The sequence below is a fragment of the Carassius gibelio genome, chromosome B3, assembly GCF_023724105.1.
Source record: "Carassius gibelio isolate Cgi1373 ecotype wild population from Czech Republic chromosome B3, carGib1.2-hapl.c, whole genome shotgun sequence".
NCBI classification, from domain to species: Eukaryota; Metazoa; Chordata; class Actinopteri; order Cypriniformes; family Cyprinidae; genus Carassius; species Carassius gibelio.
Genome location: NC_068398.1, coordinates 18,717,338 through 18,745,095, shown reverse-complemented (window position 1 = coordinate 18,745,095; position 27,758 = coordinate 18,717,338). Strand labels below are relative to the sequence as shown.

At 37.5% G+C, this 27,758-nt stretch overlaps 2 long non-coding RNA genes and 2 gene segments (V, D, J or C); all 4 read right to left on the bottom strand.

The window, feature by feature from the left end:
* LOC127952942 (Ig mu chain C region membrane-bound form-like) overlaps positions 1-27,758 on the bottom strand; it is a 371,759-nt gene that overhangs the window by 103,871 nt on the left and 240,130 nt on the right.
* Positions 1-27,758, bottom strand: part of LOC127952940 (Ig mu chain C region membrane-bound form-like) — a 210,593-nt gene that overhangs the window by 104,913 nt on the left and 77,922 nt on the right.
* Positions 21-26,800, bottom strand: LOC127953000 (uncharacterized). Its single transcript, XR_008153088.1, has 3 exons — positions 26,721-26,800; positions 10,155-11,503; positions 21-354 (listed from the first exon to the last, which is right to left on the bottom strand). It is a non-coding gene; the product is annotated as an uncharacterized LOC127953000 (long non-coding RNA).
* Positions 19,311-24,847, bottom strand: LOC127953002 (uncharacterized). The gene is made up of 2 exons (XR_008153090.1): positions 24,644-24,847; positions 19,311-20,795 (listed from the first exon to the last, which is right to left on the bottom strand). It is a non-coding gene; the product is annotated as an uncharacterized LOC127953002 (long non-coding RNA).

Genomic DNA, 27,758 nt, shown 5'->3' with positions numbered 1-27,758 from the left:
AATATTCCATTATAACGATAGCGCCACCTGCTGGCAACAGGAAGATTGGCACACATATGGAATAAACTTTGATATATTGCACTTATATTTATGAGTTTAAATGCATATTTCTCAACGTTCACCTTTTTACTAAAGCCACACGATGGCGGTGAGCCCGGGTGCGAGGGCCCGTTCATCGCTGCTTGCAGCTTTAATTATTCTTCTTCTTCTTCTTCTCCCGAATGAATCGCATTTTTGAGGGCTTTAACATGCTCAAAAAGTCATGAAACTTTGCACACGCGTCAAACCTGGTGAAAATTTTCGTCTGATATAGGATTCAGAAGAGGGTGTGGCAAAATGGCTCGACAGCGCCACCTATACCAAGAAAATCAACAGCCTTCCAGCTATGTTTCACGTACATGCACGAAAATTGGCACACATATGTAACACACCAATACCTACAAAAAAGACTCTTGGAGCGAAATTCTAAACCCAACAGGAAGTCGGTTATTTTTAATATTATGAGCATATTTTGTGTAATTTTGGTCATTTCCATGTGTTGTATTTTAACGAACTCCTCCTAGAGAGTTCTTCAAATCAACACCAAATTTGGTATGCCTAATCTAAAGGCCTTTGCGATGTTAAATTGCGAAGATCTTGAGTTTTCGTTGAAGGGCGTGTCCGTGGCAGCCTGGCGAATTTCGATGATTCGCCATGAAAAATGAAGTTGCTATAACTCACACATACAATGTCCAATCTGCCCCAAACTTCACATGTTTGATGAGACTCCGAACCTGAACAGATTGACATGCCCATATTCAGTTATAGTCATAGCGCCACCTATTGGCAACAGGAAGTGACATACTTTACGCTGCAACAAACTACTCCTATAAATTTTATGACATCAATGTCTTTTTTGTGGTCAGTCTAATCTAAAGGCCTGTGCGATGTTCAGTTGTGAAGATCTTGAGTTTTCGTTAAAAGGCTTGTTCATGGCGCCGCGACGAAGTTCGATGTCTCGCCATGGGAATAAAAGATGTTATAACTCAGGCATAAAATGTCCGATCTTCCCCAAACTTCACATGTGTGATAAGAGTCCTGGCCTGAACAGATCTGCAGGCCAATATTCCACCGGGTGTGGCAGAATGGCTCGATAGTGCCACCTATACACTTTCAACGGAGTGCGCCTCGAGCTATGTTTCACGTACATGTACAAAAATTGGTACACACATGTAATACTCCAATACCTACAAAAAAGTCTCTTGGTACGAAATCCGGATCCCAACAGGAAGTCGGTTATTTTGAATTTTCCCTTCAAAATTGGTGTTGTTTTTGCCATTTTCAGGGGTTGTACTTTAACTAACTCCTCCTAGAGATTTATTCAGATCAACACCAAACTTGGTCAGTGTAATCTAAAGCCCTTTGCCATAATAAATTGCGAAGGACTTGAGGTTTCGTTAAAGGGCGGGTCCATGGCGGCCTGACAAATTTCGATGTTTCGCCATGAAAAAGGAAGTTGCTGTAACTCAGACATACAATGTCCAATCTGCCCCAAACTTCACATGTTGGATAAGACTCTTGACCTGAACAGATCTACATGCCAATATTCAGTTATAGTCATAGCGCCACCTATTGGCAACAGGAAGTGACATATTTTACACGGTGAGAGACTATTTCTAGAAATTTTATGACATCAATGTCTTTTTTGTGGTCAGTCTAATCTAAAGACCTGTGTGATGTTTAGTTGTGAAGATCTTGAGTTTTTGTTAAAAGGCGTGTCCATGGCGCCGTGACGAAGTTCGATGTCTCTCCATGGGAATAAAAGATTTTATAACTCAGGCATAAAATGTCCGATCTTGACCAAACATCACATGTGTGATAAGGGTCCTGGCCTAAACAGATCTGAAGGCCAATATTCCATCGAGTGTGGCAAAATGGCTCGATAGCGCCACCTATACACTTTCAACGGAGTGCGTATACACTTTAAATGGAGTGCGCCTCGAGCTATGTTTCACGTACATGTACAAAAATCGGTACACACATGTAAAACACCAATATCTATGAAAAATTCTCTTGGTACGAAATCCGAATCCCAACAGGAAGTCAGTTATTTAGAATTTTCTCTGCAAAATTAGTGTTGTTTTGGCCATTTTCAGGGGTTGGACTTTAACAAACTCCTCCTAGAGATTTATTCAGATCAACACCAAACTTGGTCAGTGTAATCTTAAGCCTTTTGCGATCTTAAATTGCGAAGATCTTGAGGTTTCGTTAAAGGGCGTGTCCATGGCGGCCTGACAAATTTCGATGTTTCGCCATGAAATAGGATGTTGTTGTAACTCAGGCATAAAATGTCCAATCCTCCCCAAACCTCACATGTTCGACAGAAGTCCTGCCCTGAACACATCTGAAGGCCAATATTCCACTATAATGATAGCGCCACCTGCTGGCAACAGGAAGATTGGCACATATATGGAATAAACATTGATATATTCTACTTATAATTATGAGTTTAAACGCATATTTCTCACCGTTCACTTATTAACTAAAGCCACTCGCTGCCGGTGAGCCCGGGTGCGAGGGCCCGTTCATCGCTGCTTGCAGCTTTAATTAGGGCCCGAGCACCGAGGTGCGAGGACCCTCTTGTATCTGCTTTGTTTTTTATTTAGGGCTCAAGCCCAAAGGGCGAGAGGCCTATTGTTTTCCTTAGGATTATTTTTTATTATTAGGGCCCGAGCACCGATGGTGTGAGGACCCTCTTGGAATTGCTCCGTTTATTATTATTATTATTATTATTCTTCTTCTCTAAGATGAATCGCATTTTTGAGGGCCTAAACATGCTCGAAAAGTCATGAAACTTTGCACACACCTCAGAACTGGCGAAAATTTACGTCTGATATGGGTTTCAGAAGTGGGTGTGGCAAAATGGCTCAACAGCGCCACCTATACACGTTCAACGGTGTGCGCCTCGAGCTACGTTTCATGTACATGTATGAAAATCGGTATACACATGTAACTCTCCAATACCTACAAAAAAGTCTCTTGGAGCAAAATCCGAAACCCAACAGGAAGTCGGTTATTTCTAATATTATGAGCAAATTTTGTGTCATTTTTGTCATTTCCATGCGTTGTATTTTAACGAACTCCTCCTAGAGATTAATTCAGATCAACACCAAATTTGGTATGCCTAATCTAAAGGCCTTTGCGATGTTAAATTGCGAAGCTTTTGAGTTTTCGTTGAAGGGCCTGTGTGTGGCGGCCTGGCGAATTTCGATGATTCGCCATGAAACAGGAAGTTGCTATAACTCAGACATACAATGACCAATCTGCCCCAAACTTCACATGTTTGATGAGACTCCTGTCCTGAACAGTTTGACATGACCATATTCAGTTATAGTCATAGCGCCACCTATTGGCAACAGGAAGTGACATATTTTACGCTGCGACAAACTACTCCTAGAAATTTTTGACATCAATGTCTTTTTTGTCGTCAGTCTAATCTAAAGGCCTGCACGATGTTAAATTGAGAAGATCTTGAGTTTTCGTTAAAGGGCGTGTCCATGGCGCCATGTCAAAGTTCGATGTCTCGCCATGGGAGTAGAAGTTGTTGTAACTCAGTCATAAAATATCAGATCTTGCCCAAACTTCAAATGTTTGATAAGAGTACTGACCTGAACACATCTGGAGGCTAATATTCCATTGGGTGTGGCAAAATGGCTCGATAGCGCCACCTATAAATTTTGAATGGAGTGCGCCTCGAGCTACATGTCATATACATGTACGAAAATCGGTAAACATATGTAACACACCAATAGCTACAAAAAAGTCTCTTGGTACGAAACCCGAATCCCAACAGGAAGTCGGTTATTTTTAATTTTCCCTGCAAAATTGGTGTTGTTTTTGTCATTTTCAGGGGTTGTATTTTAACGAACTCCTCCTAGAGATTTATTCAGATCAACACCAAACTTGGTCAGTGTAATCTAAAGCCCTTTGCCATGTTAAATTGCGAAGGAATTGAGGTTTCGTTAAAGGGCGTGTCCATGGCGGCCTGACAAATTTCGATGATTCGCCATGAAAAATGATGGTGCTATAACTCACACATACAATGTCCAATCCGCCCCAAACTTCACATTTTTGATAAGACTCTACACCTGAACAGATCTACATGCCAATATTCAGTTATAGTCATAGCGCCACCTATTGGCAACTGGAAGTGACATATTTTACACTGTGACAAACTACTCCTAGAAATTTTATGACATCAATGTCTTTTTTGTGGTCAGTCTAATCTAAAGACCTGTGTGATGTTCAGTTGTGAAGATCTTGAGTTTTTGTTAAAAGGCATGTCCATGTCGCCATGACGAAGTTCGATGTCTCGCCATGGGAATAAAAGATGTTATTACTCAGGCATAAAATGTCCGATCTTGCCCAAACTTCACATGTGTGATAAGGGTCCTGGCTTGAACACATCTGAAGGCCAATATTCCATTATAACGATAGCGCCACCTGCTGGCAACAGGAAGATTGGCACACATATGGAATAAACTTTGATATATTGCACTTATATTTATGAGTTTAAATGCATATTTCTCAACGTTCACCTTTTTACTAAAGCCACACGATGGCGGTGAGCCCGGGTGCGAGGGCCCGTTCATCGCTGCTTGCAGCTTTAATTATTATTATTATTATTTTTTTTTTTCCAACGTCTCGGGGGCTTTTGGGGCCCTTAACGTGCTTAAAAAGTCTTGAAAATTGGCACACAGATTGGAACCTGCGGCCATTAGGGCCGGGCAGAGACTGATACACGGGCGTGGCACAGGGGCTCTACAGCGCCCCCTGGAATATGGAGGGCCATATATCATACATTCTTGCTCGTAGACGTATGAAACTCGGTACACATATAAATCTCATCAATCCAAACAACTTTTGTATTGCATATCATAGGCTCCGCCCAACAGGAAGTTGGCTATTTAGGGTTTAGTATTCAAATTTTTCGTCAAAGTTGTGGGGGCTTTTGGGGTCCTTAACATACTCAAAAACTCTTGAAAATTTGCGCACACTTTGGAATCTGTGGCCTTTAGGAGCCTGCAGAGGCTGGGACCCGGGCGTGGCACAGGGGCTCTACGGCGCCCCCTGGAACACAGTCAGAAATGTTGATGTATAGCTCACACATACTTGCACATATTCATATGAAACTCAGTACACATATAGATCTCATCGTGCCAAACAACTTTCGTATTGCATGTCATAGGCTCCGCCCATCAGGAAGTCAGCTATTTAGAGTTATGTAAAAAGCGCATGCTCTGGAATTTGAAATACTTGTCATAGGTTTTTTTCTCGATTGCCGCCAAACTCGGTCAACATGATCTCAAGACACTGGGGATGAAAAATTGCCAGGGGATTTTTGATATCTCGAACGGTTTGCTCGTGGCGAGGCGTTGAAATTATGGCGAGAAATGAGAAACAGGAAGTGTCTAATACCGTCCACATACATTTCCTGATTTTAATCAAACTTCATCAGATTATTCGTTGTATGATGTCGATCGCATATATGTGACTATTAGGAGTCAAAGTTATAGCGCCACCAACTGGCAGAAGGAAGTGTGTCATTTTCAAAATGCTTTGAATTCAGCATCTTATTATTACTCGATTTGCTTCAAACTTCATCAGAATAATGTTAAAACACAGCCGATATAAATCTGCAAGGGGGATATTGATATCTAAAAAATTGTTGGCGTGGCAACATGTCAAACTGGAATACTTCTCAGGTGATTTTGAGGCATATAACATGCTTAGAATTTCATCAAACTCAGAACACATATCAGTATTTATGATAACTAGACACTGGCAAAAGTTCATAAGAGGGCGTGGAAGAGGCACTCTATAGCGCCACCTTTTGTCAAAAGTGGGGGGGTTAGTTTTAGCTACAGACACCAAACTCGGTAAAAAAATTGTTCTTATCAAGACGGACAACTTTCTAATTCACAGTCATCAGCTACGATCAACAGGAAGTCAGCTATTTTGATTTGATTGTGGATTTTTTTTTTACATTTAGTTGTGAATTAATGCATACTGCTCAGAGGAGAGTAACACTATACACACCAAACTTTGTCTACATGATGCCAAAACATTTTAAACAACTTAAATTGCCAATGGATTTTGGATAGCTTGAACGGTTTTGTCGTGGTGATTTTTTTTAATGACAGTTAAACTGGAATTATTAATTTTCCTGCATTTTTAAATTCCAAACACTTCAAAACCTTTTTTCATACAGACAAAAAGTCATTCTGAGTAAATATGGATAGTTTCACGACTTTACAACACTGTATGGATAATAGAAAATTAAAAAACTGTCAGACATCTCATATCACTCTGTCCCTCTGTTTGAGTGTGTGTGCTTAGACTTCCATTGTCTGAGAGAAATTGCGCCCCTACAGGTGCAATTACCGGAGATTTAGTTTCTCTTTTAAATCGGTTAAAATACAAATAAATACTTGGATTTAATTCACACTGACAAGCTAAACCAACATATATGATTATTACCGGGTCAGGGCTCATTAATAATTGATGTGTGGTCAGTGATACGTGAGAAACACGAGAGATGAATCACCGCTCTGAGCAGGAGCATCTGGAATGATGAGCTCAGAAAAAACGAGTTTATTCTTGTTTTATAGCTATTAAAAATAAAGTATTGCAGCGATATCACACAATTCACCAATTAGAACACACCAAGAGCTAAATTCAGATGTTTTTGAACTGTTTGTGTGAAAATGAAATATTTGCGCCTCCCTATCTACGCCTCCGATCAGCGCGTACAGTGTCGAGCTCAAAACAAACGAATTTATTCTTGTTTAAGAGCTTTTTTAAATAAAATATTACCACAAATGCACACAATAAACCCATTGTAACACTACAAGAGCTAAATGCAGGTGTTTGTGACCCGTTTAAGTGTGCAAGACTATTTGAAAGCGCGACTGGCACAATAACATATATCTCTCGAGCTGCAGGATTCTGCCTTTCGTCGTACGAACGAACACATCACGGACAAGATTATTTCAAAATAGCTTGCCGAATATAAACGAAAACAGCCACGTGAACATAAACCGTTGAGAAATATATCTGAAGTGGATCTACTGGATTTGAATATTAAGTGACCGCATATACCAGCTGCTTCTGTCTTCAATTTTAATCTATATAAAAAATGTAATTCATTCATTTTGGCTGCGTTTTTAATGTGTGTACGTATTTATTTATTTATTATTTTGCTCTAACAAGAATTAATCTATATTTAATTAAATCAATTACATTTTATTTTACATTTGATTTGTCCATTTCTGCATCTAAACGCCTAAAAACATAAAACATGCTCTATTATACTATTGTTAGCAATTTCTTTATCGTCCAATTTATCTGGTGTACACACTTTTATTTTCATAATAAACTTGTTTGTTAGATTATACACAGTTACAGTGGTCTATAATAAATATTAACAGGTTTTATTCAAGCTGTTTAGAATGATTGCAGTAGGCTAAAAAACATTGGAAAACAATAACTGTTGTACTTTTTTATATATTTTGTATAATTTCATAGTTTATGCATTATAGTTATAAAAACAAATAAATTTAGCCACTCACTTAGAAATCTTAAGCCTTATCCTTTTCTTACAGTTTTAGGAATTTTTAAAAATCGTAAAAAACCTTTTAATAATAAATAATTTCAAACTCAAAAAGTAAATAGTCAGTTCATGCTTTATAAAGCCTTGTCCCAATATTAATAGTCAGTAGTAAGCAGTTTATAAATACAGCTATAAATAGCTTGTTTTTGGTTTATAAGCACATTTATTAAAAAGGAGAGTAAAGGATCAGTTATCTTCCTATGAAAAATAAAAAAATAAAAATAAACAAACAACAACACAGATTGATACAGAACTCAGAAATTCTATTGTGGATTTATGATAAAATCAGCCTGTAAATGAATTCATTCTCCTCCAAGAAGACATAAGTAGTTCACACCAAACTTTTTTTTTAACATGAAGCCAATATACTGAAGATGTTAAATTGCGAATGGGTTTAGGATACCTTAAATGGTGTGGCCATAGCGATTTATTAAAGTAACATAAAAAAATACAATAGTTATTTTACTATATCTTTAAATTTTTTCATTCCAAACTCTTCATAATTTTTTATATACGTAGAAGTCTTCATTTGAAGGAACCACAGTAAGTTTCAAAGCTTTATCATTTTCAAGAGCCAGCATAAAATTAAAACTATCATAACTTATAAATGAAGCTTGCAATTCTTAGTACCAATAATGGCCACCAGATGGCGCTATAGGATCACTTTTAAATAATTATTGTAGAAACAAGTATGATTTAAATCATTTATAGAAATCTTTCAAAGAAAAATAATATGAATTTTATGTATTTTACTGATAAAATGACCCTCACTTAATTAGAATAACAAGCGGAAGTATTGTGAACTGTATATTAAGAATAATTCTTTATAGGCTTTATGGACAGATACGTTTTGAGTGACTCTTGAAGGTTCAGCACAACATCCTCTTTTACCACTGTTTAAAGAATTTATCTTACAGAACAGATGCGAATGAATTTTGGATAGCTTGAATGGTTTTGTCGTGGTGATTTTTTGAAATAACAGTAAAAAAGTAACCAGTAAATGTCTTTTATTTTTTTAAAGTGCAGCTTCTAAACACTTCAAAAAAATTTACACATAGAAGACAAGTCATTCTGAGGAAATATGCATAGTTTCATGACTATACAACACTATATGGATGATAGAAAATTAAAAAACTATCATACATCTGATGTCACTCAGTCCCACTGTCACTGTGGGTAATGTGTGTGTGTGTGTGTGTGTGTGTGTGTTAAGTGAATTAGGTGTGAAACTATCAGGGAGCATTTAGTCTCCAGTGCCAACATTTTACAGAACTGCCACTTTCCTGGAGTCTCAGAATTACAATGTGTCAGGTTCTGAGAGATCTAAGATTCCAAAAAAAATTTTAATTAGAATACCATGAAGTATTGTGAAATACTATATATTAAGACTTTATATATAGGCTTTATGAACAGATTGGAGTGACTCGTGAAGGACCAGCACCACGTCCTCTTGTCCGATGGTTTGAGGAATATATCTTCCAGAATCCGGGATTAAGGAGCTCATTTTTATTCCACCTCCTTTCCTGAAAGTCTGTCTTGCAGAATTGACTAAAAATTAATCTTCACATTAATTCCTAATTATTTTGCAATTCTTTTTGTCAGTTCTTCTTGACCTGTTTTTTTCTTCTTCTTTTCTGACCTCATGACCCAGTCAGCATTTTTGTACAATGGTCAAGTCTTAACTTATCCATTTCTGTATTGCATTTGTGTTTGATATTTCTCATGGGTATTTCATAATTTTCGACTTTACAGTTTGAGTTAAAACTCTTTTTTAGCGCATTCCATCTGTAAAAGAAAACATGCCTAATAATTCTACACACATGAATATAAAGTGTTTTTCTCTTCCAGCTTTCCTGGACTATTGTATAGCACTCATAAATGATTAAATAAAAATAATGGTAGTTATTAAGATTGATATGGTTTGGAATTGGTAAAATGTTCTTGGAAAAAAATCACAATAAAACAATGTTTTAATGTTTAAGTTTGGAATATTAACTGACATGAATGAATGCTATATAAATATTGTTCATGTTAACATAATGTTTATAAATGGAATCTTTTTGTAAAGTGTTACTAAAGTTATAAATATATATATATATATATATATATATATATATATATATATATATATATATATATATATATTGTTCTGTGAATGTAATTTTAAAGTCTAGATGATTCGGATTAACCCTTTAACTGCCATATCCTTTAAAACCTCACTGCCAGAGGGATATTATGAATGCATGTGCCCGCTGGGCACACTTTACCTGATACCACCGGGGTGGCGATGGCATTGGTGGCTTGAGCCCGCCATCGCTGCTTGCAGCTATATTCTTCTTCTTCTTCTTCTTCTTCTTCTTCTTCTCCTGAATGAATCGCATTTTTGAGGGCTTTAACATGCTCAAAAAGTCATGAAACTTTGCACACGCGTCAAACCTGGTGAAAATTTTCGTCTAATATAGGATTCAGAAGAGGGTGTGGCAAAATGGCTCGACAGCGCCACCTATACCAAGAAAATCAACAGCCTTCCAGCTATGTTTCACGTACATGCATGAAAATTGGCACACATATGTAACACACCAATACCTACAAAAAAGACTCTTGGAGCGAAATTCTAAACCCAACAGGAAGTCGGTTATTTTTAATATTATGAGCATATTTTGTGTAATGTTGGTCATTTCCATGTGTTGTATTTTAACGAACTCCTCCTAGAGAGTTCTTCAAATCAACACCAAATTTGGTATGCCTAATCTAAAGGCCTTTGCGATGTTAAATTGCGAAGATCTTGAGTTTTCGTTGAAGGGCGTGTTCGTGGCGGCCTGGCGAATTTCGATGATTCGCCATGAAAAATGAAGTTGCTTTAACTCACACATACAATGTCCAATCTGCCCCAAACTTCACATGTTTGATGAGACTCCGAACCTGAACAGATTGACATGCCCATATTCAGTTATAGTCATAGCGCCACCTATTGGCAACAGGAAGTGACATATTTTACGCTGCGACGAACTACTCCTAGAAATTTTATGACATCAATGTCTTTTTTGTGGTCAGTCTAATCTAAAGGCCTGTGCGATGTTCAGTTGTGAAGATCTTGAGTTTTCGTTAAAAGGCTTGTTCATGGCGCCGCGACGAAGTTCGATGTCTCGCCATGGGAATAAAAGATGTTATAACTCAGGCATAAAATTTCCGATCTTCCCCAAACTTCACATGTGTGATAAGAGTCCTGGCCTGAACAGATCTGCAGGCCAATATTCCACCGGGTGTGGCAGAATGGCTCTATAGCGCCACCTATACACTTTCAACGGAGTGCGCCTCGAGCTATGTTTCACGTACATGTACAAAAATTGGTACACACATGTAACACTCCAATACCTACAAAAAAGTCTCTTGGTACGAAATCCGGATCCCAACAGGAAGTCAGTTATTTTGAATTTTCCCTTCAAAATTGGTGTTGTTTTTGCCATTTTCAGGGGTTGTACTTTAACGAACTCCTCCTAGAGATTTATTCAGATCAACACCAAACTTGGTCAGTGTAATCTAAAGCCCTTTGCGATAATAAATTGCGAAGATCTTGAGGTTTCGTTAAAGGGCGTGTCCATGGCGGCCTGACAAATTTCGATGTTTCGCCATGAAATAGGATGTTGTTGTAACTCAGGCATAAAATGTCCAATCCTCCCCAAACCTCACATGTTCGATAAAACTCCTGCCCTGAACACATCTGAAGGCCAATATTCCATTATAATGATAGCGCCACCTGCTGGCAACAGGAAGATTGGCACATATATGGAATAAACATTGATATATTCTACTTATATTTATGAGTTTAAACGCATATTTCTCACCGTTCACCTATTAACTAAAGCCACTCGCTGCCGGTGAGCCCGGGTGCGAGGGCCCGTTCATCGCTGCTTGCAGCTTTAATTAGGGCTCAAGCCCGAAGGGGCGAAGAGCCCTATTGTTCTTCTAAAGATTATTCTTCTTCTTATTATTTTTTTTATTTTTTATTAAACCTTCCGGGGGTTTTTAGGGGCCTTAACATGCTCAAAAACTCTTGAAAATTGGCACACACATTGGAATCTGCGGCCATCAGGATGCTGCAGAGGCTGGGACCCGGGCGTGGCACAGGGACTCTACAGCGCCCCCTGGAACACCTTCAGATATCTTGAACCATAGCTCACACACACTTGCATGTATTTATATGAAACTCGGTACACTTATAGATCTCATTGAGCCGAACAACTTTCACACTTTATGTCTTAGGCTCCGCCCAACAGGAAGTCAGCTATTCAGGGCTGTTTAAAAAAAGCATGCTCTGGAATTTGAAATACTCCTCTGAGGTTTTCAACCCGTTCGTCACGAAACTCGGTGAACATGATCTCAAGACATTGGGGATGAAAAATTGCGAGGGGATTTTTGATATCTCGAACGGTTTGCCCGTGGTGAGGCGTTGAAATTATGGCGAGAAATGAGAAACAGGAAATGTCTAATAACGTCCACATACATTTCCTGAATTTGATCAAACTTCATTGGTTTGTTCGTTGTATGATACAGATCGTATATATGTGACTATTAAGAGTCAACGTTATAGCGCCACCAACTGGCAGCAGGAAGTGAGTCATTTTCAAAATGTTTTGAATTTAGCATCTTATTTTTACTCAATTTCCTTAAAACTTCATCAGAATAATGACAAAACACGGCCAATGTAAATCTGTTGTGGGGATATTGATATCTAATATGGCGTTGCCATGGCAACGTGTCAAACTTGAATGTTCTGTTATGATGAGTTTGAGGCAGACAACAACCTCAGATTTACATGAAACTCAAAACACATATCAGTATTAGTGATAGCTAGACAATGGCAAAAGCTTTTAAAAGGGCGTGAAGGAGGCACGCTATAGCGCCACCTTTTGTCAAAAGTGGGGGGGTTAGTTTTAGCTACAGACACAAAACTTGGTACATAAATTGTTCTAATCAAGACGGACAACTTTCTAATTCACAGTCATAAGCTACGATCAACAGGAAGTCGGCTATTTTGATTTGAATGTGTATTTTTGAGATTTTACAGTTGTGAATTAATGCATACTCCTCACAGGGGAAGTACACTATACACACCAAACTTTGTCTACATGAAGAAAAACCATTGAGGAACTTAAATTGAGAATGGATTTTGGTTAGCTTGAACGGTTTTGTCGTGGTGAATTTTTGAAATGACAGTAAAAAGGGAAACATTAATTGTCTTGTATGTTTAAATTGCAGCTTCCAAACACTTCAAAGCATTTTTTTATACAAAGATCAAATCATTCTGAGGAAGTATGCATAGTTTCACGACTTTACAACACTGTATGGATAAAAGAAAATTAAAAAACTGTCAGACTTCTCAACTGACATGATCTCACTCTGGCCACCCTGTCTGTGTGAGGGAAGGGAGGGGGAGAGGGAGGGGGAGTGTGAGGGGGTTGGTGACTGTGACAGTGTGTGTGGACTGTAGGGAGGGGCTGTCTGGCAGAGAGAGAGAGAGAGAGAGAGACCTAATCATCCCTTTAATAATCAGGAAAAATATCTGTATTTTAAATTGTTATTGTTTTTGTTGTTGCTAATGGTGGTGTTTTTTTCCTTTCATTACAGGTTAAGAAATCTCTTAGGCCTTATCCTTTTCTGACAGTTTTAGGGATTTAAAAACATCCTAAGAACCCTAATTTGTGCTGCAAATAATAATTTCAAACTCATTTGATACTGACCTATGACAACCTGTGACGTGACATTTATTAATCTCATGGATGTAACAGTAAAACTCTTCAACTGACAGATAAAGCTGCAATGCAAGCAAAACTATTTCACAAATGCTTATAGGTCATTAAAATCATTACAAAACACTAATACATTATTTAAGGATTTGGTAACACTGTAAAATAATGTCTAATTTGTTAACATTAGTATATGCAATGGTAACACTTTATAATAATTGCACTCATTAGCTAAGCTTTAGTAAATAGTTCATGATTATAAAGCCTTTTCCCTTAATAATAGTCATTATTAAGCAGTAATACATCTATAAATAAATTGTTCTTGGTTTAAAAGCACATATATTACAAAGGAGATTAAAGTCTCAGTTGTCTTATAAAATAAATAAATAAACACAACCCAGTTTGATTCAGAATTCAGAAATATTTATTTCAAGATGCAATAAAAGGAAACTGTACACTTGAATAGCTTTTATGCGATTCTTGAAGGATTAGCATCACCTCTTCTTGTAAGATCGTTTGAGGAATATATCTTCCAGATAGTACCGCCGCTCCCTATATGCATAGTATGCAGTCTTCGTAGGGCACCAACTCCCAGAGGGGGCACCATCCCAGTTGCTCAAAAAAAAACAAAAAAAAAAACATGCACCATTCTCCCATCCGCGCTCGCGACCGCTCACACCTCATGTTTGCGGCTGAATGTTCGTAATTGATGGATGGACATCTATGCCTGGGTATAGGACATCAGCAATCCGGCACAGAGAAAAGAAAACTAAAGAAAATAAAACAGGCATAAAGTTGTCTTGACATTGGACTTTCTAGAGTCTCAAATTTAGGGCCGGTCTCTAAAGTTACATGTGATATTGTTATACACTTTTCTAACGTCAGTAGCATTTGAAGAGAATGACTTACAGTCATAAAAACAACTGTAATTGTTCATCTAGGTGACAGCTATAATGCACAATTAAATTGAATGTTTGATATATATTACAACAAACTGTAAGTCATATGTAAATTATGCTACTTTTTCACATGGGCTCAAATGCAAATTTGAAGCTCAATAGCATTTGAGAAGAAAGACTTGCAGTCATAAAACAATTGTAATGTGTTCATATAGGTGTCAGCTACAATGCACACCTTATACATTTTTTATAAATATTAAAATAAAGTGTTACTAAAGTTATATATATTGTTCTGTGTATGTGATTTCAAAGTCTAGATTGGTCGGATTAACCCTTTAACTGCCGCATCCCTTAAAACTTGATTGTCAGAGGGTTACTGTAAATGCTTATGCCCGCTGGGCACAGTTATCCTGATGCCACCGGGATGGCGTTGCACTGATGGCTTGAGCCCGACATCGCTGCTTGCAGCTATATTTAGGGCCCGAGCACCGAGGTGCGAGGACCCTCTTGTATCTGCTTTGTTTATTATTATTAGGGCCCGAGCACCGAGGTGCGAGGACCCTCTTGTATCTGCTTTGTTTATTATTATTAGGGCTCAAGCCCGAAGGGGCGAAGAGCCCTATTGTTCCCCTAAGGATTATTCTTTTTCTTATTATTATTATTATTTTTTTTATTTTTTATTAAACCTTCCGGGGGTTTTTGGGGGCCTTAACATGCTCAAAAACTCTTGAAAATTGGCACACACATTGGAATCTGCGGCCATCAGGACGCCACAGAGACTGGGACCCGGGCGTGGCACAGGGGCTCTACAGCGCCCCCTGGAACACAGTCAGAAATCTTGAACCATAGCTCACACACACTTGCATATATTTATATGAAACTCAGTACACTTGTAGATCTCATTGAGCTGAACAACTTTCGCGCTCTATGTCAAAGGCTCCGCCCAACAGGAAGTCAGCTATTCATGGCTGTTTAAAAAAAGCATGTTCTGGAATTTGATATACTTGTCATAGGTTTTTTACATGATTGCCACCAAACTCGGTGAACATGATCTCAAGACATTGGGGATGAAAAATTGCGAGGGGATTTTTGATATCTCGAACGGTTTGCCCGTGGCGAGGCGTTGAAATTAGGGCAAAAAGTGAGAAACAGGAAATGCCTAATAACATCCACATACATTGCCTGAGTTTGATCAAACTTCATCGGTTTGTTCGATGTATGATACCGATCGTATATATGTGATTATTAAGAGTCAACGTTATAGCGCCACCAACTGGCAGCAGGAAGTGAGTCATTTTCAAAATGCTTTGAATTCAGCATCTTATTTTTACTCGATTTGCTTCAAACTTCATCAGAATAATGACAAAACATGGCCGATGTAAATCTGTTGTGGGGATATTGATATCTTATATATTGTTGCCATGGCAACGTGTCAAACTTGAATATTCTGTTATGGTGATTTTGAGGCAGATAACAACCTCAGATTTACATGAAACTCAAAACACATATCAGTATTCTTGATAGCTAGACAATGGAAAAAGCTTTTAAAAGGGCGTGGAAGAGGCACTCTATAGCGCCACCTTTTGTCAAAAGTGGGGGGGTTAGTTTTAGCTACAGACACCAAACTCGGTACAAAAATTGTTCTTATCAACACGGACAACTTTCTAATTCACAGTCATCAGCTACGATCAACAGGAAGTCAGCTATTTTGATTTGAATGTGGATTTTTTTTTTACATTTAGCTGTGAATTAATGCATACTGCTCAGAGGAGAGTAACACTATACACACCAAACTTTGTCTACATGATGCCAAAACATTTTAAACAACTTAAATTGCCAATGGATTTTGGATAGCTTGAACGGTTTTGTCATGGTGATTTTTTTAAATGACAATAAAAATGGAATTATTAATTGTCCTGCATTTTTAAATTCCAAACACTTCAAAACCTTTTTTCATACAGAAAAAAAGTCATTCTGAGTAAATATGGATAGTTTCACGACTTTACAACACTGTATGGATAACAGAAAATTAAAAAACTGTCAGACATCTCATCTCACTCTGTCCCTCTGTTTGAGTATATGTGCTTCAGACTTCCATTGTCTGAGAGAAATAGCGCCCCTACAGGTGCAATTACCGGACTTTTACTTTCACTTTTAAATCGGTTAAAAATACAAATACATACTTAGATTTAATTCACACTGACAAGCTAAACCAACATATCTGATTATTACCGGTTCAGGGCTCATGGATAAATAATTTCTGGCCAGAGATACGTGAGAAATAGGAGAGATGAATCACCGCTCTGATCACGAGCGTCTGGAGTAAAGAGCTCAGAAAAAACGAATTTATTCCTGTTTTAAAGCTTTTAAAAATAAATTATTACAGCGATATCACACAATCAACCAATTAGAACACACCAAGAGATAAATTCAGATGTTTTTGAAGTGTTTGTGTGAAAATTAAATATTTGTGGCTGCCTATCTGAAATCACCGCTCCGATCAGCGCTTACAGTGTCGAGCTCAAAACAAACGAATTTATTCTTGTTTAAGAGCTTTTTTAAATAAAATATTACCACAAATGCACACAATAAACCCATTGTAACACTGCAAGAGCTAAATGCAGGTGTTTGTGACTCGTTTAAGTGTGAAAGACTATTTGACACCGCCACTGGCAGAATAACATGTATCTCTCGAGCTGCAGGATTCTGCCTTTCGTCGTACGAACGAACACATAACGGACAAGATTATTTCAAAATAGCTTGGCGAATATGAACGAAAACAGCCAATTGAACATAAACTGTTGAGAAATAAATCTGAAGTGGATCTACTGGATTTGAATATTAAGTGACCACGTATACCAGCTGCTTCTGTCTTCAATTTGAATCTATAAAAAAAATGAAACTCATTCATCTTGGCTGCTTTTTTAATGTGTGTACGTATGTATTTATTATTTTGCTCTAACAAGAATTAATCTATATTTAATTAAATCAATTACATTTTATTTTACATTTGATTTGTCCATTTCTGCATCTAAACGCCTAAAAACATAAAACATGATCTATTATACTATTGTTAGCAATTTCTTTATCGTCCAATTTTTCTGGTGTACACACTTTTATTTTCATAATAAACTTGTTTGTTAGATTATACACAGTTACAGTGGTCTATAATAAATATTGACAGGTTTTATTCAAGCTGTTTAGAATGATTGCAGTAGGCTAATTTTTTTAAATGTAAATCCAAAAAAAAAAAAAAAAAAAAAATTAATAAAAAACATTGGAAAACAATAACTGTTGTACTTTTTTTATACATTTTGTATAATTTCATAGTTTATGCATTATAGTTATAAAAACAAATAAATGTAGCCACTCACATAGAAATAGGCCTTATCCTTTTCTGACAGTTTTAGGGATTTTTAAAAATCCTAAAAAACCTTATTTGTGCTGCAAATAATAATTTCAAACTCAAAAAGTAAATAGTCAGTTCATGCTTTATAAAGCCTTGTCCCAATATTAATAGTCAGTAGTAAGCAGTTTATAAATACAGCTATAAATAGCTTGTTTTTGGTTTATAAGCACATTTGTTAAAAAGGAGAGTAAAGGGTCAGTTATCTTCCTATGAAAAATAAAAAAATAAAAATAAACAAACAACAACACTGATTGATACAGAACTCAGAAATTCTATTGTGGATTTATGATAAAATCAGCCTGTAAATGATTTCATACTCCTCCAAGAAGACACAAGTAGTTCACACCAAACTTTTTTTAACATGAAGCCAATATACTGAGATGTTAAATTGTGAATGGGTTTAGGATAGCTTAAATGGTGTGGTCATAGCGATTTATTAAAGTAACATAAAAAAAATACAATAGTTATTTTACTATATCTTTAATTTTTTTCATTCCAAACTCTTCATATTTTTTTATATACGTAGAAGTTATCATTTGAAGGAAGCACAGTAAGTTTAATAGCTTTATCATTTTCAAGAGCCAGCATAAAATTAAAACTATCATAACTTATAAATGAAGCTTGCAATTCTTAGTACCAATAATGGCCACCAGATGGAGGTATAGGATTACTTTTAAATAATTATTGTAGAAACAAGTATGATTTAAATCATTTATAGAAATCTTTCAAAGAAAAATAATATGAATTTTATGTATTTACTGATAAAATGACCCTCACTTTATTAGAATAACAAGCTGAAATATTGTGAACTGTATATTAAGAATAATTCTTTATAGGCTTTATGGACAGACACGTTTTGAGTGACTCTTGAAGGATCAGCACCACATCCTCTTTTACCACTGTTTAAAGAATTTATCTTACAGAACAGATGCAAATTAATTTTGGATAGCTTGAATGGTTTTGTCGTGGTGATTTTTTGAAATAACAGTAAAAAAGTAACCAGTAAATGTCTTTTATTTTTTTAAAGTGCAGCTTCTAAACACTTCAACAAAATGTACACATAGAAGACAAGTCATTCTGAGGAAATATGCATAGTTTCATGACTATACAACACTATATGGATGATAGAAAATTAAAAAACTACCATACATCTGATGTCACTCTGTCCCTCTGTCACTGTGGGTAATGTGTGTGTGTGTGTGTGTGTTTGTGTGTTAAGTGTGTGTGCTGAGTTTGTGTGAATGTGTGGGAGAGGGGATGGGCTTGGTGTCAGAGAGAGAGAGAGAGAGAGAGAGAGAGAGAGAGAGAGAGAGAGGGAGGGAGACTTAATCATCTCTTTAATCACCAGCAGAAAAAAAAAGCAATTTTGTGTTGTTGTTGTTTTTTCATCATTACAGCTTAAGAAATATCTTAGGCCTCAACATCAACTGTTGCTGCTTTATATAGCCATCTCCCAAAATTAATAGTCATTAGTAAGCATTTTATAAATACAGCTATAATTAAATTGTTCATGGTTTATATGCACATTTATTTTGAGGAGATTAAAGGCTGTAATCTTCCTAAAAAAAAATAAAAAAATAAAAATAAAAAAATAAACAAACACAGAACTCAGAAACATTTATTTCAAGATGCAATAAAAGAAAACTGTACACTATATATACATATATATACAATTGCATAAGTTTATATTTAATTTTTTTTATCAAGTGTACAGCTAATAATAATAATAATAATAATAATAATAATAATAATAATAATAATGCATTTTATTTAAGGCGCCTTTCAAACCACTCAAGGTCACCGTACAACAAGTAACAACAGTAACAATATTAAAACAAAAAATAACAGCAAATAACAATGTCAATAAAAAACCACAATAATATTAGAATAGCACAACATATTGTGGAATACTATATTAAGACTTTATATATAGGCTTTATGAACAGATAGGTTTTGAGAGATGCTTGAAGTACTAGCATCACCTCCTCTTGTACGACGGTTTGAGGAATATATCTTCCAGATAGTACCGCCGCTCCCTATATGCAGAATACGCAGTCTTCGTAGGGCACCAACTCCCAGAGGAGGCACCATCCCAGTAAAATAAAACATGCGCCATTCTCCCATCCGCGCTCGCGACCGCTCGGACATTTGCGGATGAATGTTCGTAATTGATGGATGGACATCTATGCCCGGGTAAAAGTCATCAGCAATCCGGCACAGAGAAAAGAAAAATAAAGTAAAAAACAAAACAAAAACAGGCATAAATTTGGCTTGACATTGGACATTTGAGAGTCTCAAATTTAGGGACCGTCTCTTAAGTTACATGTGATATTGTTATACAATTTTCTAACGTCAGTAGCATTTGAAGAGAATGACTTACAGTCATAAAAACAACTGAAATTGTTCATCTAGGTGACAGCTATAATGCACCATTAAATTGAATGTTTGATATTTATTAAAACAAACTGTAAGTCATATGTAAATTATGCTACTTTTTCACATGGACTCAAAAGCAAATTTGAAGCTCAATAGCATTTGAGGAGAAAGACTTGCAGTCATAAAACAATTTTAATGTGTTAATTTAGGTGTCAGCTACAATGTACACCTTATACATTTATATATAAATTAAAATAAAGTGTTACTAAAGTTATATATATTGTTCTGTGTATGTGATTTCAAAGTCTAGACGGGTCGGATTAACCCTTTAACTGCCATATCCCTTAAAATTTGATTGCCAGAGGGTTACTGTAAATGCTTATGCCCGCTGGGCACAGTTTTCCCGATGCCACCGGGGTGGCGTTGCACTGACGGCTTGAGCCCGCCATCGCTGCTTGCAGCTATATTTATTATTATTCTTCTTCTTCTTTTCTCGAATGAATCGCATTTTTGAGGGCTTTAACATGCTCAAAAAGTCATGAAACTTTGCACACGCGTCAAACCTGGTGAAAATTTTCGTCTGATATAGGATTCAGAAGAGGGTGTGGCAAAATGGCTCGACAGCGCCACCTATACTAAGAAAATCAACAGCCTTCCGGCTATGTTTCACGTACATGCACGAAAATTGGCACACATATGTAACACACCAATACCTACAAAAAAGACTCTTGGAGCAAAATTCTAAACCCAACAGGAAGTCAGTTATTTTTAATATTATGAGCAAATTTTGTGTAATTTTGGTCATTTCCATGTGTTGTATTTTAACGAACTCCTCCTAGAGATTTCTTCAAATCAACACCAAATTTGGTATGCCTAATCTAAAGGCCTTAGCGATGTTAAATTGCGAAGATCTTGAGTTTTCGTCGAAGGGCGTGTCCGTGGCTGCCTGGCGAATTTCGATGATTCGCCATGAAAAATGAAGTTGCTATAACACAGACATACAATGTCCAATCTGCCCCAAACTTCACATGTTTGATGAGACTCTGAACCTGAACATATTGACATATGCATATTCAGTTATAGTCATAGCGCCACCTATTGGCAACAGGAAGTGACATATTTTACACGGCGATGAACTACTCCTAGAAATGTTATGACATCAATGTCTTTTTTGTGGTCAGTCTAATCTAAAGGCCTGTGCCATGTTCAGTTGTGAAGATCTTGAGTTTTCGTTAAAAGGCTTGTTCATGGCGCCGCGACGAAGTTCGATGTCTCGCCATGGGAATAAAAGATGTTATAACTCAGGCATAAAATGTCCGATCTTCCCCAAACTTCACATGTGTGATAAGAGTCCTGGCCTGAACAGATCTGCAGGCCAATATTCCACCGGGTGTGGCAGAATGGCTCGATAGCGCCACCTATACACTTTAAACGGAGTGCGCCTCGAGCTATGTTTCACGTACATGTACAAAAATTGGTAGACACATGTAACACTCCAATACCTACAAAAAAGTCTCTTGGTACGAAATCCGGATCCCAACAGGAAGTCGGTTATTTTGAATTTTCCCTTCAAAATTGGTGTTGTTTTTGCCATTTTCAGGGGTTGTACTTTAACGAACTCCTCCTAGAGATTTATTCAGATCAACACCAAACTTGGTCAGTGTAATCTAAAGCCCTTTGCGATAATAAATTGCGAAGGACTTGAGGTTTCGTTAAAGGGCGGGTCCATGGCGGCCTGACAAATTTCGATGTTTCGCCATGAAAAAGGAAGTTGCTGTAACTCAGACATACAATGTCCAATCTGCCCCAAACTTCACATGTTGGATAAGACTCTTGACCTGAACAGATCTACATGCCAATATTCAGTTATAGTCATAGCGCCACCTATTGGCAACATGAAGTTACATATTTTACACTGCGACAAACTACTCCTATAATTTTTTTGAGATTAACATATATTTTGTGGTCAGTCTAATCTAAAGGCCTGTGCAATGTTAACTTTTGAAGATCTTGAGTTTTTGTTAAAGGGCGTTTCCATGGTGCCATGACAAAATTTGATGTCTTGCCACAGCAATAGAAGTTGTTGTAACTCAAGCATAAAATGTTCAATCTTCCCCAAACTTCACTTGTTTGATAAGAGTCCTTGCCTGAACACATCTGAAGGCCAATATTCCATTATAATGATAGCGCCACCTGCTGGCAACGGTAAGATTGGCACATATATGGGATATACTTTGATATATTCCACTTATATTTAGGACATTAAATGCATATTTCTCAACGTTCTCCTTTTTACTAAAGCCACACGATGGCGGTGAGCCCAGGTGCGAGGGCCCGTTCATCGCTGCTTGCAGCTTTAATTAGGGCCCGAGCACCGATGGTGTGAGGACCCTCTTGGAATTGCTCCGTTTATTTTTATTATTATTATTATTATTATTATTCTTCTCCAAAATGAATCGCATTTTTGAGGGCCTAAACATGCTCGAAAAGTCATGAAACTTTGCACACACCTCAGAACCGGCGAAAATTTACGTCTGATATGGGTTTCAGAAGTGGGTGTGGCAAAATGGCTCAACAGTGCCACCTATACACGTTCAACGGGGTGCGCCTCAAGCTACGTTTCATGTACATGTATGAAAATCGGTATACACTTGTAACTCTCCAATACCTACAAAAAAGTCTCTTGGAGCAAAATCCGAAACCCAACAGGAAGTCAGTTATTTCTAATATTATGAGCAAATTTTGTGTCATTTTTGTCATTTCCATGCGTTGTATTTTAACGAACTCCTCCTAGAGATTCATTCAGATAAACACCAAATTTGGTATGCCTAATCTGAAGGCCTTTGCGATGTTAAATTGCGAAGCTTTTGAGTTTTCGTTAATTGGCGTGTCCGTGGCAGCCTGGCGAATTTTGATGATTCGCCATGAAACAGGAAGTTGCTATAACTCAGACATACAATGACCAATCTGCCCCAAACTTCACATGTTTGATGAGACTCCTGACCTGAACAGATTGACATGCCCATATTCAGTTATAGTCATAGCGCCACCTATTGGCAACAGGAAGTGACATATTTTACACTGCGATGAACTACTCCTAGAAATTTTATGACATCAATGTATTTTTTGTGGTCAGTCTAATCTAAAGGCCTGTGCGATGTTAAGATGTGAAGATCTTGAGTTTTCGTTAAAAGGCGTGTCCATGGCGCCGTCACGAAGTTCGATGTCTCGCCATGGGAATAAAAGATGTTATAACTCAGGCATAAAATGTCCGATCTTCCCCAAACTGCACATGTGTGATAAGAGTCCTGGCCTGAACACATCTGAAGGCCAAAATTCCATCAGGTGTGGCAAAATGGCTCGATAGCGCCACCTATACACTTTCAACAGAGTGCGCCTCGAGCTATGTTTCACGTACATGTACAAAAATCGGTATACACATGTAACACACCAATACCTACAAAAAAGTCTCATGGTATGAAATCTGAATCCCAACAGGAAGTCGGTTATTTAGAATTTTCTCTGCAAAATTGGCGTTGTTTTTGCCATTTTCAGGGGTTGTACTTTAACGAACTCCTCCTAGAGATTTATTCAGATCAACACCAAACCTGGTCAGTGTAATCTTAAGCCCTTTGCGATGTTAAATTGCGAAGATCTTTAGATTTCGTTAAAGGGCGTGTCCATGGCGGCCTGACAAATTTCGATGTTTCGCCATGAAAAAGGAAGTTGCTGTAACTCAGACATACAATGTCCAATCTGCCCCAAACTTCACATGTTAGATAAAACTTCTGCCCTTAACAGATCTACATGCCCACATTCAGTTATAGTCATAGCGCCACCTATTGGCAACAGGAAGTGACATGTTTTACGCTGCGACAAACTACTCCTATAATTTTTTTGAGATTAACATATATTTTGTGGTCAGTCTAATCTAAAGGCCTGTGCAATGTTAACTTTTGGAGATCTTGAGTTTTTGTTAAAGTGTGTTTCCATGGCGCCATGACAAAATTTGATGTCTTGCCACAGCAAGAGAAGTTGTTGTAACTCAAGCATAAAATGTTCAATCTTCCCCAAACTTCACATGTTTGATAAGAGTCCTGGCCTGAACACATCTGAAGGCCAATATTCCATTATAATGATAGCGCCACCTGCTGGCAACGGTAAGATTGGCACATATATGGGATATACTTTGATATATTCAACTTATATTTAGGACATTAAATGCATATTTCTCAACGTTCACCTTTTTACTAAAACCACACGATGGCGGTGAGCCCGGGTGCGAGGGCCCGTTCATCGCTGCTTGCAGCTTTAATTATTATTATTCTTCTTCTTCTTTTCCCGAATGAATCGCATTTTTGAGGGCTTTAACATGCTCAAAAAGTCATGAAACTTTGCACACGCGTCAAACCTGGTGAAAATGTTCGTCTGATATAGGATTCAGAAGAGGGTGTGGCAAAATGGCTCGACAGCGCCACCTATACTAAGAAAATCAACAGCCTTCCGGCTATGTTTCACGTAAATCCACGAAAATTGGCACACATATGTAACACACCAATACCTACAAAAAAGACTCTTGGAGCAAAATTCTAAACCCAACAGGAAGTCGGTTATTTTTAATATTATGAGCAAATTTTGTGTAATTTTGGTCATTTCCATGTGTTGTATTTTAACGAACTCCTCCTAGAGATTTCTTCAAATCAACACCAAATTTGGTATGCCTAATCTAAAGGCCTTTGCGATGTTAAATTGCGAAGATCTTGAGTTTTCGTAGAAGGGCGTGTCCGTGGCGGCCTGGCGAATTTCGATGATTCGCCATGAAAAATGAAGTTGCTATAACTCAGACATACAATGACCAATCTGCCCCAAACTTCACATGTTTGATGAGACTCTGAACCTGAACATATTGACATGCCCATATTCAGTTATAGTCATAGCGCCACCTATTGGCAACAGGAAGTGACATATTTTACACTGTGATGAACTACTCCTAGAAATTTTATGACATCAATGTATTTTATGTGGTCAGTCTAATCTAAAGGCCTGTGCGATGTTAAGTTGTGAAGATCTTGAGTTTTCGTTAAAAGGCGTGTCCATGGCGCAGTCACGAAGTTCGATGTCTCGCCATGGGAATAAAAGATGTTATACCTCAGGCATAAAATGTCCGATCTTCCCCGAACTGCACATGTGTGATAAGAGTCCTGGCCTGAACACATCTGAAGGCCAAAATTCCATCAGGTGTGGCAAAATGGCTCGAAAGCGCCACCTATACACTTTCAACAGAGTGCGCCTCGAGCTATGTTTCACGTACATGTACAAAAATCGGTATACACATGTAACACACCAATACCTACAAAAAAGTCTCTTGGTACGAAATCCGAATCCCAACAGGAAGTCGGTTATTTAGAATTTTCTCTGCAAAATTGGCGTTGTTTTTGCCATTTTCAGGGGTTGTACTTTAACGAACTCCTCCTAGAGATTTATTCAGATCAACACCAAACCTGGTCAGTGTAATCTTAATCCCTTTGCGATGTTAAATTGCGAAGATCTTTAGATTTCGTTAAAGGGCGTGTCCATGGCGGCCTGACAAATTTCGATGTTTCGCCATGAAAAAGGAAGTTGCTGTAACTCACACATACAATCTCCAATCTGCCCCAAACTTCACATGTTGGATAAGACTCTTGACCTTAACAGATCTATATGCCAATATTCAGTTAAAGTCATAGCGCCACCTATTGGCAACAGGAAGTTACATATTTTACACTGCGACAAACTACTCCTAGAAATTTTATGACATCAATGTCTTTTTTGTGGTCAGTCTAATCTAAAGACCTGTGTGATGTTTAGTTGTGAAGATCTTGAGTTTTTGTTAAAAGATGTGTCCATGGCACCGTGATGAAGTTTGATGTCTCGCCATGGGAATAAAAGATGTTATAACTCAGGCATAAAATGTCCGATCGTGCCCAAACTTCACTTGTGTGATAAGGGTCCTGGCCTGAACAGATCTGAAGGCCAATATTCCATCGAGTGTGGCAAAATGGCTCGATAGCGCCACCTATACACTTTCAACGGAGTGCGTATACACTTTAAACGGAGTGCGCCTCGAGCTATGTTTCACGTACATGTACAAAAATCGGTACACACATGTAACACACCAATATCTACGAAAAAGTCTCTTGGTACGAAATCCGAATCCCAACAGGAAGTCAGTTATTTCGAATTTTCTCTGCAAAATTAGTGTTGTTTTGGCCATTTTCAGGGGTTGTACTTTAACGAACTCCTCCTAGATATTTATTCAGATCAACACCAAACTTGGTCAGTGTAATCTAAAGCCTTTTGCGATCTTAAATTGCAAAGATCTTGAGGTTTCGTTAAAGGGCGTGTCCATGGCGGCCTGACAAATTTCGATGTTTTGCCAAGAAATAGGATGTTGTTGTAACTCAGGCATAAAATGTCCAATCCTCCCCAAACCTCACATGTTCGATAAAAGTCCTGCCCTGAACACATCTGAAGGCCAATATTCCATTATAATGATAGCGCCACCTGCTGGCAACAGGAAGATTGGCACATATATGGAATAAACATTGATATATTCTACTTATATTTATGAGTTTAAACGCATATTTCTCAACGTTCACCTATTAACTAAAGCCACTCACTGCCGGTGAGCCCGGGTGCGAGGGCCCGTTCATCGCTGCTTGCAGCTTTAATTATTATTGATATTTACTTTTTAGGAATGTGATGGAACAATGACTTTTGTGGCACTTTCCATGTGAAAAAAAAAATTTATGTAAAAATCTTCACACTTGTTCTGTCAAAACATAAATAAATAAATAAATAAAATAACAAAAGGACATACAAAATCTTCTAAACAGCCAGTATATCCAACTAAAATGTTACAATTATTTCTGAAAACTCTGTTCTCTGCAATAGGGAATATATACAAGCAGACAGGCATCCAGTGGCTATACCATGTTTGTTATTATTAGGCTATTTATTAATTCCCTCCAGACTTAAACTTAAATACTGCAATAACTAAAAATAGTTTTATTGAAATAAGCTAAATGTTGAATCGAAGGTGGATAATTTACCTTGAAACTTTAAAGCAAACATTAAAAATATTATTGAACTAAATATGACTCAACGCATGAATTTAATAAAAAAAAAATACTCTAATTATAACAATCGGTACAATAGTAACATTTAGAGTTTTTTTTATTTCCCTAATGAAATAATTTTAAATAATTCAGAAATAATTGTTTAGATGTTGTCAAGAAGAAGCTCCTGCTGTTTGCGTGCGTGGAAGAGCGATTTCAAATACAAAGAAGTAACAGCTCCTTTCCTCAAAGAAACAATCGCTGCACATTTTATTTTTTTATTAGCAACGGCAGACGCCTCAGGGGCGCAACTGCCCGAGCGCTTTGGAAAGAAGGAGAAATCGGCGCACCCAGCGTTTACCACTCATTTTTAGGCGCGAATTATTGAAGACAAAAGCGATGACCCTGGCTGGCTGACATGTTGATGTGATGTGATATCTGATATAAGTGGGCGTGGTGTGCGTAAGGTAGATAGGACATGACTGATGATAGTGTCCTGATCCAGTCACGAGTCACGACGCTATTCTCAACCTGCGCTCCAGCTGAGTAATCAACTTTATTTTAAAAAATAATTTATAT